The following is a 13,725-nucleotide window of genomic DNA, read 5'->3' as shown; positions in this document are numbered from 1 at the left end:
TGTGACTTATGAAACTTCGAGCGCTACTAAATGCTATAATGAATTATCCGAGTTCTCTTATTAATGTCTTTTATTTAATCCTTAGTTACAATGTTGTTTTAGAAAAAATATCCCAAATTTTATTTAGCATTTATGCGATTACACCATCACGCTTCATGCAGATAAATTATTTTCTCAAAATTTAGAAATAAATCGCCTTGAAGTTTATTTTATACTATAATATAGAGATATAAAGATAATTAGATATAAAGTTATCTAATACTTTTCTAAACATCTGTATTATGCTGGTTATTTGAGCTTTTACCCTGGCTAGGTGTAAACATTAAATATAGTTAATTAAAGAGTAAATTAAGTTCAAAAAACAATTTTACAAGAGATAAGTTAAATAAATAGTTATTCCGTATCTGATGGTGATTATTTCTGACGAAATAACAGGTCAAGTTTATATACAGTGTTATCTCTGTAAAAAATATACCCATAAAATTTATATCTTACATTGGTTGAATAATGTGAATATTTTTTCATAATTTTTTTTTAAATTAAAAATAAGACCTTGGACTTATTTGCCCTTCGTCTGTCTCATTTTACTCCGCCTATCAGATGAAAAAGGATCAGGTGACATTTTTTGGAAAAACAGCAAAGACATTTCAACAATAATGAAATAGCTGGAAGTTTTACTGAACACAGTCAAATAGTTGTTTGTGTATCTTTATATTGTAAGGGTTATGCACTCATTTGTATTAATTACAAATAATATATAAACCAACATAACGGTCAGAATACAAACAACGCAGTTGTTTGTGAATCATACACTACAGCAATGTTTTTTTTTTTAACTCATTTACTTTTTTATTTACTATTTTTTATTGTTTGCATCTTTGCCAGGATAAAGGTTTTTTTTTTTTTTTTTTTTTTAATTTTTATTGGCCTCGCTTACTCGAGCATTTAGCCACCTACATTATTCTATACAATCATATATTTTATACAATCTTCAATTTTATACTATCTTCTCCATATAATCCTATTCTTTTTCTATACTTCTTAACTTATCTTCATTCTTCTTTTACTATCTTCTCATTTCATCTTCTAACCACATATTTCTTCTTCTTCTATACTTCTCATTTCTTCTTCTAAATTCTTCTTACTTCAATTCATTTTTAATTTTAATTCTCTAATTTTTATATATTTTTATTACAATTCATAATTCTATTATTATGCCAACTTAACTAGTTAATATTTTTTCAAATTCCTGCCGGAGATTCGAACTCGGAACCTTCAGCATGTGAACCGGGAACGCTACTCTTGAGCTAATCCCGCCAATGTATGCGCTATATCCTTGGAAAAGCCTTGCACGTGTTGATAAAATTCCTTTAGTTTAATATAACATTTGAGTTCCTTCAAAGCTCGTAAAATGTTGGTATCTAAAAAGGATTGAGTTATAATGCTTACCAATATGCAATAGTCATTCTTCAGTCAATCATAGATTCAGTCGGTAGTTGGTAATAATGAAGATTATTTAAAATCATCGTTTAATAACTTAATCAATATATATTAAAGATCTTTGTCTATTTATTTATCTGAATATCTTCCACATTGGTGACACGCTTTATATTGTTAGCAGCAGAAAGAACCTACATAATGTTGCCATCATCGGTGGGACCTTCTACATATTTTGGGGTCTCATTGGATGTTTCAGCATGCCATGGTCACAGCATAACAATATATATATATATATATATATATATATATATATATAATATAATATATAATATAATATATAATATAATATATATATATATATATATATATATATATTTATATACATATAATATATAGTAAGTTACAATATAATTACAGTAAGTTCAATATTCTAATCATAGAGAATATTATTATGTAGGTCAATTAACTTTTGATGTTCAAGCATTCTGTTGAATGTACTTAAAGCCGATGTTTAATGCCCCAGGATCAGAAGTTGTTTCAAGGAAATAATATTTATTAAAACGCGCAATGATTTATTTATAAAATTCCACTCGTTCGTCGTACATTATCAATCATCGGTATGGCCCTTAGTCGTGCGTCACACCGCTCCCACTGCGCCCTGCGCCGAGTTGATCCAGTTATATTGCGTGAGTTTATTATATCAGCGTTCGTATTAATTGCATGAAAATTAAATTAATTTTATCATGCCCCACCAATTAATTATAAAATTTATTGCCACATACGCTTTATACTCATTGTCTCAAGGACTTTGATGTTTAATCTCACATTTTCAATCACATAATTATCGCACACACAAATATATACAATCATAATGTGTTTTGTATAATTTTGAATTTGATGCTTATAAATGAATTGACAGAGTTTAATAATCGCTAATACCATCAATGAAAGATACGAATTTCTTTAAAAATGTATTTTATAATGTTAAGGTAGGGCTGGGCACAACGATCCAATTTGACAGTAAGTAATTCTACTATCTTAACTAAATGAACTACATTACAACGTACTATGTTTTATTAAATTCCCAGTTAATTCTTCATTATAAAAGTGTGTTTTTCACTATATGTGTCCTTTTGTTTGCTAGGAGGCAGGCAGATCCAATGTCAATGTTAATTTTGAAAGAATTTTACCAAATAGAAGCTACAATATTAAACCAATACAAAGTATAAATTTTATGAGCACACTTTTTACAAGTGCAGCTCAGTTGTTGTTTCTTTGATATGTGTTGTTTTTCAATTTCAATTATAGATCATATTATTCAGACCATATTTATACAATAGGTTGTAAGTAAAACTTTCAACGCAAGATTGAAATTGTTTTTCATTTATTTAAAAGTTTGTAGATTTTTTTTTTTATTTCTAGAAAAGTCTCTAAAAATGTTTCTGTAATCTTTATTCTTTATAAATTCAGTAACGATGAGCTTGGAAACTTTCCTAATTAGCGCATATTAGTTTTGAAGCAGAAGAATCCTTATTGTTTGCGGTATAAAGGTTTTTTTAATAGTGACAGATAAAATAAGTGTGAATATATTCATAATATTTTTAGAGTTTATATGAAAATTGCGAATCAAAAATCATAATTGAATAATGACACGTTAAATGTCAAATAAACGAAACTTATTTGAATTGAAACTTACTGGATATCCGCCAATTTGTCGAATTAAAAAGTGTAATAATATCTTCATTCCTTTATTCAAGCCTTTCGACACTGGATATGCTAATTATATATTATATATAATTTTATATAATTTTACAAAATTGAATTATAATTGAAATTTTTAATTTAGAATACAAAGCAAAACATAACTACAATTATAAAATAATAAATAAAAATTAGAACACCCTATTTTCTGACTGAAATAATGATGATAAATTGTCAATTCATTATATTGTAACAATTCTATTATATACAGGGTATCCCAGAACTCAACTTCAAGCTAAACTGGTGTTATAAAATTGATTATAACTATCACGAAAAAAATATCTCTTGTAGTTTGATAATTATGAGCTTCTAAGTACAGTCTAGGGCTTCAGTCAAATTATGATTACTTTTCGGTTATTGTGATTAATTTTTTTTATCTTTATTTATTTAAACTATGGAACCGTAACCCTAAATAACAGATCTGGGACCACAGTCGTAAATAATGATACAATTGCCCGGACGAATTTAGAAGAATTAAGACTATTTGTTGAAATACGAATTCAAAATTTTCTAGATTGGTGCACTTTAAAATACTCTCCTTCATTAAAATGTGGTGGCAAAGTTTAATAAAATAAAATGTGCGCTTTTATTCAGAATTGTCAGATAGTTTTATAATAAAAAATCGGGTAAAGAATGAATACCTAAAAATAACATTAAAACTTTAAGGCATTTTGCTCACATTTAGGTAAAAAAGTATAGCATCTGCGGTTTGAAATGATTGTGAGTAAAATACACAAGCAAAATCCATGTTCATTTTTGGTTTTTATTAAATTATTATCTTAATTATCAAGTATTTTACTATTTTAGAATCCTGATAAACGCGCCAACTTTTGATAACACTTTGCGAACGCATTTTTGTGCTTTTTTTAAGGAGGGTTTCTCAAAGTCTATTAATTTTGAAAATGTTAAGTTTATAGTTTAAAGGTCTTAATTCCTAAAAATTTGGGACAATTGTGTCACTATTGTTGATTGTGAACCCAGAAACGTTAATAACGACTATGGATTCAAAGCTTAAACATACAAAATTAATAAAATTAACCACAATATGCTAAAAATATTTACATTTTCAACTAAGCTTTACGTTGCACTTGAAAGCTCATAATTTTTACAGTACGTAGAATAATTATTTCCTGATAGTTATGATGAATAGTATCACTCCGTTTTGGCTTGACGTTGAGTTCTGGGGCACCTTGTGTGTATATATATATATATATATATATATATATATATATATATATATTATTTATATCTGCATATGCTGTCATGAATATAATATTTATTTATTTTCGTGTGTACATAAAACGTTGCTGGTACGATATAAGGATATAGTATCTCTGTTATCCTCGTTCTTATTTCGTCTTGACTCTATATTCCATTACGCAGTACATAGTATATTGTATGGGCACGATTAAGCGCGAACATCCGAACTGTTCCGTTTGTATTATTAAGAAGCGCTACTTTTCAGCGCAGGCGCAGGCGCTCCATCGTTTTTGACCCCGGAGATGCCGGATTAAATATTTTGGTACTCCGGCAAAAATGTCCATCAATCACCACCTTCCGCGAATACCCGATGGTATGAAGTATCTATCAATCGACTACCCTCGATGCTAGATTGCGATACTTATTTAGAAATGTTCTACTCGCTTATCTAAATCGCGTAACCCTTTTCTAGTTCCGGTAAGGTGTATATCTTCTTTCGAACGGATTTTTCTTTCACACTTCACCATTTGCTCCTTAAAGCTCATACATAGATTATGAATATTTCATATACATGTGTAAACTTATACAACGATATTCGAAAATCGTTTGCGAATGCCGACGCACGAGAGTGTTTGTTCAGGCGCTTCTTTCTTACGAGGAGCTGAAAAAGCGATATGAGATATTATAGATAAAGTTATCGATATGCTAGAGATAAAACGGTGCTGATATATAGGGGCATATGCATATACAATCAGTATTATATATGTGAGTAAGTTGGTTTATGGCTATTATACATCAAGGAAAAAAACACAGATTTATTAATTAATCTTTAATTCCAAACGTTTCGGCATACAATTTGATGTCATCATCAATGGATATTCAACTTGCTCTACATCTAAAAATGTGTACACAGCGCAAAAACTAGCACTTGCATAGATATAACTAACTTGTCAATAATTATGATTTTTTTACCTTTCACATAAATAGAAAAAATATTGAGAATTTAGTTTGACAAAAATATAGAGAAAGTTAAAGTATTTCTGCAAACTTGTAATAGCTACAATGTCCGAGGCTCATATAAACACATGAAGTTTTTTTTTTTTTTTTTAGGTCAGTTATGGTTCAATACTATCACCCCGTCAAGGTCTGAGACCCCTGTACATATATATATATATATATATATATATATATATATGGCTTTACAAATTTAGTATTAAATAACTGTGTAAAATAATTCACAATCTTAGCATAATCGATCATATGTAAGCCAACGTACGTACATAAGTAGCATTTACAAATAAAAACATTTTTAATCATTAGAAAACTGAGCTCTTATTTTTAATAAATATCTAATAAGTGTTTATTTTATTTAAAATTTGGTTAATATGTGTAGTCCTAGAAAGTTTTCAGGTTGGCTGAAAAATATAAGTAAATATAATTAAGATAAATACAAAAAATAAGTAAGTTGGTAAACAAAGTAACACTGCTCTATGTAACAATATTCCTATTTACTTTGTAAACTAGTTCACTCGCCAAAAGTAAAACTTTTTTTTTAAATTTATGGACCAATTATTTTTTAATACTTATTTGTATAATAGGGAATTAAAAAACACATGCAAATTTAAATTTTCATCCTCTTTGCACAAATCTCTATTTCATAATAATCATTTTAGTAATCGAAGAATTTTTTACCTGAATGTTTTTTTTACTAAATTTAAATACAGATATTTTTAAGCATAGAAAAAGCAAAAATTTTACTTCAAAAAACAATTAATTTTGATCAAGGGTTGCTCACCTTTTTCATTATCCCATTATACAAATATTTACCAATGTAAATAGTACATAGTTCATGAATAGTTTGCATAAAAAGAAATTTTAGCAAAAAAATTTAAAGATTGAGTATTAAAATCTGAAGAAACAACAATTTTTGAGAGGTAACTAGGTACCATACATTTATGGTAATGCTGTGAATTTTTCCACAGAATTATTGAAATCACAGATTTGCTGGGCATAGTATTTGATTTTGCTAAGTAATTTAAAAATTAATGAATTAATGAAAAGCGCGATAATAATATATCAGAACCTTGAATCTTCAAACCTGTCAGTTCTATTTAAATGAAATCACTTTTAGATTAGGTTGGTACTCGCAGTGACTCAGACGCCGTTATATGTGACATGCTTTGCAGTGGGTAAACTAGTCATATATTTTGTGTTAGCTGAGTCTTTTACTTATATACCACATTCGCAAGCACTTATTGTTAGTTATTTTTATACTAAAAGTTGTTTTTGAAAACTAGTCATGGCTAAACAAGGTTTTTTGTAAAACTTATTAATTCTTTATATGAAATTCCTGTTTGGTAATGCAAACCATACACACACAGTATATAAATGTAATTATCTGCGTGTGTGTATCTATGTTTGTATTGCTATAAGATTCTTACTAACAATGTAAGCGTATTATAGCTTAAAGTCAACAAAGCACTTGCTCGCACTTATCTATGTATATATGATATATGAATGTATATATATATATGAATATACATTTATGCAGTGATTATTATCAACGAGGCCCTGTTTATTAATTAGTACTCTATTCCATAAATTATAATCCTGTACCTACCATTAATGTTTTTGATTTATGATTCAGTTTCAGAAAATTACTAGTAATAATTTTGTCACAAACACACACCCACATTATATATATATATATATATATATATATATATAATGATTACGAAATCGTTTTTATTAATTATTAATAAGTACTTTATGCCATAAATTATAATCCTGCACTATTAACAAATGCATGTTCAATATTATTTGGCAATTAAACTCAAAGTCTCATTTTGAGTAAAACGCCATTCAACGTTTATTAGATCAAAATGTAATTTGAATTATGCAAATTTATAACCATTATTACATTACTAAAATTAATTTTTTGGTAAACGACTGTTCAGTTGTTAAGTAGTCTATCATGTTTCCGCGTTTTATTTAATAATGTAATTAAAAAGCACTTTAATGTGATTGTGTTCGCATTTCACAGTTTACATAAACTCGGAATATATCTTATGCACGATATATGAAAACTGTAGATTGTTATATTTGTTTTCATGTCAAATATTTTTGGAATCATGCCTGATGATATCATAACTTAGTTTGCTTGATGAAAATAGTTTGATAATATTGTTAATAAACTTTTTATACGCGCTTGTTTACTATATGACTGTTGGAAACTTTTAATGATATACGTTCCTATTCCGCAAATATTTGTTATGTTTCTGAAATAATAGCAAATGCAGCAAACAAGCGTTATCGCATAATGCACATGGCATATCCAACATTTAAACGTTAGTTTAAAAAGGAATTTATAGGGTAGGGTGTCGCACAAATGTTCATTTTGACTTACCTGCTAGAGCAATTATATTGTGAAAACCAAACAAATTAAATCACAATAATATCATATATCAAACAAACAGCTATCTGACTATGTTCAGTAAAACTCGCAGCTAATACATCATTGTAAAAATGTGATTTTTTTGCTGTTTTTCAAAAATTTGTCACCTGGTCATATGTGCTCCTTAGGCGGGGAAAAATGGGACAAACAGGTCCAATATCTTATTTTTATATCATGAAGATTTTTACAGAGATAACCCGTCAGAAATAATCATCAGCCGAAATGGAATTACTATTTATTTAACTTATCTCTTGTAAAATTGCTTTTTTAACTTCTCATAGAGTAAGTTGTAGTAAAAAAAAAAGAAATTTTTTGCATATCTTTACGTTTTAGAGGGATAAGTCACAATGCCAAGCACCACTAGTTTATTGACAGTGTCAGTTTTATTCAAAACTCAAACTGGCTGTTTATATTCAATTTTAATTTCATTTCAAAATAATTATGAATTTCATTTACAAATATGATTATTAATTATTGCAATGATCTGTAATTGCTATTATGGATGTGTGTGTGTGTGTTTTGTGTGTCCGCATTTTTTCGTTCACGTTTTCGGGCGCACGGATCAACCCATTAGAATGGTTCAAAAAACATTCGAATCCTATTGATAGGGAGATGTGCTGATTAGTTTTTGGCAAAGGCAGGTCCAGCCGTTACGGAGATAAAGAGCAAAGAGTGCAGAAAATAGATATCGAGTTTTTGAAAGAACGAAGCATCTGATTTAATAATCTATTTGAATGATCAAAAAACATTCAATTTGTAATGATTGGGAGAAGTGGTTATTAGTTTTTGGCAAAGGCAGGTCCAGACATTTCCAAGATGCAGAGCTAAATGTACAAAAAATGGCGGTTTTTAAGAGAAATAAACATCCGATTTCAATTATTCAAAAAACTTTCTGCTTGTGTTGACGAAACAATTGCTTTTGAAAAAAATGTTATTTATTTTTTTTTATCAAACATAATTCAGATTTAAATTTTAATTCTGGCTAAAATTTTAAAGCTCTTAATTTCTGGCTAAAACTTCCACTATGTGATTCAGTTTATACACTTCTTATAAATATTGGACAATGTTACAGAATTTTTTAATAATCTATTTGAAAACTTTTAATATTCCTCGAACGTTTTTGTTACGGTACCGGAAGTGCCAGCAATTTGCCTTAAGGCACGATGCCATACACCCCTAGTTATTTTTATTTTTCTATGTTATTTCAATTATAGTTTCCTTATTATATCAGCTCTGTAACTCAGTTATTTTGACTCTTATTGCTATAATTAAATGAAATAAAAAAATGTTACACGTCTTTTGTTCATTGTTGTAGTTTTTGTACTACTGAGTTATATTAGTGTATTAAAAAAAAATCAACGTATAGATCTATTAAAAAATTCAACAAAGCGAAGTTTTTGGATAAATAAATATCTGTATAAAAACGCTTTAACTTGCTATTAAATATATTAAACCTCCAATATATGGGGAATTTATAATCATTGAAGGACCTCATGGCCGAGCATGTGTCGCAAATTCTTAAAGATTTAAAATATTTTGTTCAGAAATTCAATTATTCAAACATTTTTAATACTTGATTGTATAGTCACGAATGTTCCAAGAACAACATCATTCATTGTATCATAATGAATCATTTTCACAAAATGCAATATTTACATTTTATCAATTCGATGTGATCCTGATGTCATGCGGCCTTCAACCTTACCAACCTGTCTTGTATTCAACATGTCCAACATTACCAAATTTCTCGTTTTTGGGAATTTTAAACTACTCATCAACACTTAACAGCAGGGCAACACTAAATATTTATCGAAAAATGCTATAGATTCAGATGATCAGTAGTATCGATACAAACTCGTTGGTGTAGGTCGTCGCGCGGGTATACCTGCAGCCTGCGTTTTTAACTTTATTGCGTAATATTAACTATTTGTTACTTTGTGTATGTGATTTATATTTAATATTAGACAAAATATAAAGAAGTAAAATAGTAGATTAATGTGATATAAATGTGTAAGAGATTTAATGTAGATCTATTTGAAATATGTATGTGTGAAAAGTGTGCATATCAGGACTTGCAATTAAGCCGACCATAAAGCGTTCATTGCAGACCAAGGTAAATTAATAACATATGTTTACACAAACTCGTTCTAATTTTATTTTTTAGATGGTTAAGATGCAGATTACAACAATATTTACTTACAATCGTGTTGAATCGAGAATTTGGGATAAAGATGTGTTTTCAAACATGGTCATGACGGTGCTTTGATTTATTACTTTTAGACAGTAAATTAATTATTTCGAAACTGTATTAGTCAGTAATCATGGTACTTTTAATTTTGTTTTTTATCTACTTATTTCATTGCGTATTCCTCAAAATAGCACCAAAAGAACTTTTAAATAAAATTGTAATAATAAATAACTAGAAATTGCTAACTCCAAATTAAATAGTTTATTAATTAAATAAATTTAATTAGTATATGTCATAGGTGTTGGCAGGCAGAGACGAGCAATTTTATTGATATATTCTGTATGTCTTGCGAACAATGAATATTAGACTATGCACATTAAATTATCAGATATTTTATTGAAATTTTATTAAAAAGTAAATATTGGTTTTATTTCTATGGGTTCTGTACCAAGACTTACGTTTCATTTATATGTTCAAACAAATGCTTTCGATTTGCATGATTCTTTAAACTTAAATGGGTTTCAATATTTAAAAAACAATTTAAAAAAAAACTGAATTTTCTTAGATCGTTTTTTTTTTCAAATCTTTTCAAAATAAAAATTTCAGAAATACAGTTTATTCTTGTAAAGTTTTTGAAATATTTTAATGCATTTAAAATTTTTAAATTACGATACGGGAGAACTTCCAGCGATTTGGCATTAAACACGATGCCATACACCACTGGTTCTGATGAGCATTTCGTGCGAATTGTTTTGTTTGATTGATCTTGTTTTCGTGCGGTCTTTTTCATGCTATTTTATTGGCGTATAAAAATATATTTTTCTTCTAAATGGATTTTGCTTATGTCTCAATACTGACGTCTCAATAAAAATTTTGCGTAAATGTATGATTAGTCATTTAAAACTACTTTGAAAAAAAAACATGAATCAAAATAAATCATATTTGTCATTACAATAGATATAATTAAAGTAATGCTGGTAAAATATTTCTACACTAAAGCATATTTTAAAACTACTATTTTGAATTTTTGACTTAACGTTTGCAATTTATTCCTTCAAGTATGCAATGAATATCATTTAACATGTATCTACAAATTTTTTGTTTGTTTGGAAGCTGTTGTTTTCATCAATTTTGCGATTATAAAATCATTTATAAATGCCTTCTTATATAAAGTCGTAAAATAAAATTTAAATATGGACTTTTAATGCAATTAATAAGGAATTATAAATATCGATAGTACTAGATTTTTAAATTGCAGAAACAATAAAAATATAGGCGTTTTTGCTATTCAAGGTTCAAAACGGGTCATTTGACCCGTCTTGGTATGATTAGTGTCAAATCATCGCGTTCATTACATTATATATGATATATTTATTGTATAACGCATTTGAAAAAAATCAGCACACAATCATTATATATATTGCATATATTTGTTCTGCATGAATTGTTGGGCAAAAGTTTTAATGGCCTGTAGTGTGACTAGATTGAGTTAATCTGTGGTAAATGTTTTCATTAAAAAATAAGTTCCAATCAAGTATCTCATTAAAATGTACATAAATCTCATCATGGTGTACTTGATCATCGTTTTGATTGGTAAGTGAAACGGCATATGCAATTACTTCCTTCCATTAGTGTAATTAGTGCTGCAAGGAGGAGGATTTGACTGGAAAATTACTATCTAAGGTTTTTCTCTGATCTCCTCGCAAATTTCAATCTAGCCGCTTATATTAGGCAGAGAGCTTGTCGCTATTTTAATAATTTTAGAAATAAGATTAAAATTGGAATTCTAAATTTGTATAAACATGCTTTTTTCTTAAAATTAATAATTAAAACTTAATTAAAACAACACGGAAAATATTCTAGTCTGCGCACTTTATTTCATATTATAATGAATGAAGATTTTTGAGAATTTAAATTTTTTTGAAAATCTTTGAATTTTTTTATTTTTTTTTACATTTCGTTTTTTTTATTATTTGAGTTTTCTGAAACTTTTTTTCAAAGTAATCGTGCTGTGTGGCTGTTTCGAGAAAAAATATCGAAGCGCGTAAGCACCGCATCGCAGTCTAATGGTTAAACATAGGTTCTGAACCTATATAAATGTAAACTAAATTCACATTTATTATTAAAGTCTCTATAAAATGATAATTTTGATGTGCATATGTCTAATGATCATTTTTGACGGCCAAATGGCATTTTTTTTCTTTTTTCACTCGATCTCTGAAACCGTTAGACTTGCCTTCAAAAAATTTAATCGGTACTTCATTTTTGTGAATACAATAAAATGTTTTTTGAATTATTCAAATCAGACACTCCGTTCTCTCAGAAACAAAATCACCATTTTTGGCTCTTTTTGACGGCTAGACCTGCCTTCTATCAATATGAATCGAATGTTTATTGAATTATTCAAATCGTTCGATCCGTGTTCCCGGAAATGGCCGACGAAAAGTTGTATTCGCACACACACGCACACACACGCACACACATACACACACGCACACACATACACACACACGCACATACATTCTCTAATTGTAAGGTATGCCAAAATTCAGAAACTTTTGAAACGTAAAGAATCTGTAAAAATTTTCATTTTCGATTTTTTTTTGTGATTACTTTGACTTACACTGTTATGCAAAGAATGCATTTACAGAAAATTTAATAATCTTGAAAATTGTTTAGAAAAATTCCAAGTTGCAAAAAATTCAAATTCTCAAAAATTTTATCATTGTAAACGCCGAAAAGATTACAATAAAATAGTTTAATAATCTTCAGTCAGTTAGTATTACAAATATACTAATTAATCAGTTATTAATAACTCTGAGCACTCGTCTTCATAGCCACGTGGAACCAGGTAGAAATCTGCTTTTCATATAACCTGATATTATGCATCAGTGAAATTTCTTTTTATTTGAAAATATAGATAAAAAATATGTAAGTTTCGAATTGAAAATCGCTCTGTCGGGCACAGCCGCGCGAAGTGTCAAAGGGATTTCTCTCACACTGCACTCTCACCATGATCGAGTTGGAAATATGAAATAAATGTAAATATGTAATATAAGATAAAAAGTTCGAAAAGTGAAGGCAATAAAAATATGATTTTAATAAGAAGGCCGACATAAGTTTTTTTTTTTTTTATTTTTTATTTATTTATGGCATTTGACCGTGTGGTCATTTAGCCTCTTAATACATAAATAATATGTTACAAAATTACAAATACCAGAAAAATACATATTTTACAAATTATTCACAACATAATATTGCGACTTAATTCTTAAAACCTTAATAACTAATATTTTATTTTTAGAACTATATTTTAATGTTACATTTTTTTTAAGAAAAACAGAAAAATTTTATATATATTTTCATCATTAGTAGAAAAGGCTATTGTAGTGTTAATAGGAAAAATGAAGTTATATTTATTCAGTTCTTGTAGTAAGGATGTTCTTTGATTAGCATAGAGCTTGCACTTCCAAAGATGTGGTCAAGATTGTGAATTTCCAATCCGCAAGAACAGAAGGGATCTTCTGCCATGCCAATTCTAAAAAGATGAGATTTGCAGAATGTGTGGGCCGATCTAATACGATTGATAACGGTTATTTCGTCTCTGTTCAACCTAGATTTGGCAAACCATGTACTAAAAGACACTTTTGGTTTGCAAAATTTAAATAAAGTTCCTTTTCTT

This window comes from Ctenocephalides felis, unplaced genomic scaffold, assembly GCF_003426905.1.
Source record: "Ctenocephalides felis isolate EL2017-DRISC unplaced genomic scaffold, ASM342690v1 CF-g0.4_SCAFFOLD_01886, whole genome shotgun sequence".
Taxonomy (NCBI): domain Eukaryota; kingdom Metazoa; phylum Arthropoda; class Insecta; order Siphonaptera; family Pulicidae; genus Ctenocephalides; species Ctenocephalides felis.
The sequence above is the reverse complement of the archived record's forward strand: the minus strand, read 5'-3'. Positions refer to the sequence as shown.